Source organism: Bison bison, unplaced genomic scaffold (genome assembly GCF_000754665.1).
Source record: "Bison bison bison isolate TAMUID 2011002044 unplaced genomic scaffold, Bison_UMD1.0 scf7180017864337, whole genome shotgun sequence".
Lineage (NCBI taxonomy): Eukaryota > Metazoa > Chordata > Mammalia > Artiodactyla > Bovidae > Bison > Bison bison.
In genome coordinates this window covers 626,216-628,699 of record NW_011494909.1, presented here as the reverse complement: position 1 = coordinate 628,699, position 2,484 = coordinate 626,216, and the positions used below count along the sequence as shown (strand labels likewise).

Sequence of the window (2,484 nt, the reverse complement as noted above, 5' to 3'; positions counted from 1 at the left end):
CCCAGGGTCCATGGAAAGGTGGGATGTCATGGGGGAAAGGATCTGAGATTTGTGCAGATAATTCTTTCTCTTTGGAGACAGATGGAAACTTGATCCAGGAAGGCTGTTTAGAAGTCCTTGCAATTTTTGTGGGAAATCTGGTGGAACAGTCTTTTTAGAATAACTTTCTCGGAATTATGTATACTGAAAAGGCAATTCTGGAACCTATTTTTAAACCAACATTCATTTATAACAAAGCATGCCCTATATGCTAATGGAGCTTAATGTTTGAATTAAACGAGAGATATGCTGATATTATTTAAAGTACTGATATTTTGCTATATAATAGAAAGGAATTTTTTATTAGATGCTTCTCTTAAGTCTCTTTGGACTTTTCTTCCATTTCTGGGTTGGATGGGAGACTGGCAATTTCACTAATAGTACCTTTGGGGAATCCATGGAAACCAGGGAAAGTAGCTGCTCTGGGACACTGACCTTAATTGATACCTCAACCATGAGACACAAAATGGGTTTCTAGTCATGTTTTTGTAGTAAAATATATACACACACACGTGTATGTACACACATGACATATATATATATATCAAAGTTTACCATTTTAACTACTTTTAAGTATACAGTTTATTGGCATTAAGTACATTCACATTGTTGTACAACCATCACCACCATCCATCTCCAGAAACTGAAATGCTATACCTCATTAAATGATTTCCCATTTCCCCCCATTTCCTGCCTCTGGCAGCCACTATTCTGCTTTCTGTCTCTGTGAATTTGACTACTGGAGGTATTTCATATGAATGAAATCATATAATGTTTGTCTTGCTGTGTCTGATTTATTTCATTTATAATGTCCTGAGGGTTCATCCATATTGTAGTATATGACAGAATTTCATTGCTTTTCAAGGCTGAATAATATTCCACCTTGGTTTATATAGATAAATCACATAAAATTATTTTATTGAAGTATAGTTGATTTGCAGTGTTGTGTTAATTTCTATTGTACAGCACAATGATTTGGATATATGTATGTGTGTGTGTGTCCCACACATTCTTTTTCATATTCTTTTCCATTATGGTTTATTACAGGATATTGAATATAATTCCCTATGCTATACAGTAGGACCTCTTTGTTTTTTATCTTTTCTATATATAATAGTTTGCACCTGCTAATCCCAAACTCCTGATCCATCCCTTCCCCAGCCCCAACCTGGCAACCACAAATGTCTGTGAGTCTGTTTATGTTTCATAAACAAGCTAATTTGTGTCATTATTTTAGATTCCACAAAAAAGTGATAGCATATGGTATTTGTCTTTCTCTGACTTACTTCACTTAATATGATAATCTCTAGGTGGATAAACTACATTTTGTTTCCATTCATCCGTCAATGGGCACTTGGGTTACTCCCATCTTTTGGCTAGTGTGAATCATGCTGCTGTGAACATGTAGCAATTATCTGTTCAATTCCCTGCTTTCAGTTCTTTTGGGTCTTCCATGAGGTCTTAAGTCCTCCTAGATCTGGGTTTAAAAATTCTAGTATGGTTGTGTTTATAGGCATGGAAGTAGCCTCCTTCTTTTCTTTCCATTCCTACCATGTTGAATCAGACTTAATATAAGAGGTGGATTTCAAGAGAAGTGTGTTTTGGGTGGATTCTCCTCCCCACTTTTATGAAATAAGAAGCACAGTGGGCCTGAAACAGGAAGCACTTACTGACAGATTCCAAGCAGGAGGTGGCTGCTCCCTGAGCTGTGCAAGTGCTGGTGGTGTTGGGGGGGAGAAGAGGGCAGAAAGAGCGGTGCTGATCTGGGCACAGTCTAGGAAGTAGAAATAGGGGCATTCATGAATCTGCACTTCATGGTGGGGCATAAGGAAGAGAGAAGAATCTAGAGGGAGTCCCATATTTCTAGCTTGGGGGACCACATGGCCCTGTTAACTAGGAGGACTGGCAAATGGGGAGAGTATTGAGAGCTGACAAATAGTACATCTAATACTTTATAGTGAAGTCGCTCAGTCGTGTCCAGCTCTTTGCGACCCCATGGACTATAGCCTACCAGGCTTCTCCATCCATGGGATTCTCCAGGCAAGAATACTGGAGTGGGGTACCATTTCCTTCTCCAGGGGATCTTCCCAACCCAGGGATCGAACCCGGGTCTCCTGCATTGGAGGCAGACGCTTTAACCTCTGAGCCACCAGGGAAGCCTCTTTGGGTTTCTCCAAATTAGAAGTTCCATGGGCCCACGGATGCTCTGTGAATGCTCTGCAGGGTGGGGATAATTGCTATACAACTGTCTAACGGAACTAGAAAATGAAATAAAGATACAATAGAATTTAAAGTCCTATTCAAAGAGGATGGTTATATTTCTTTACATTTCTTAACATCCTTACCATGTTAGGATTTTTTTATTTTGGGCATCTGTCGTGAAGGTTAATATCTTCTTGGTTTGTTTTGAAGGTGACGGATGAAACTAGGTGAGTAATTTTATGT

General features: G+C 39.2%; 1 non-coding gene across 1 annotated transcript; it reads right to left on the bottom strand.

Moving 5' to 3' along the window:
- Positions 1 to 2,123: 2,123 nt before the first annotated feature.
- Positions 2,124 to 2,195, bottom strand: TRNAW-CCA. The gene has a single exon. It is a non-coding gene; the product is annotated as a tRNA-Trp (tRNA).
- Between the last annotated feature and the right edge of the window lie 289 nt (positions 2,196 to 2,484).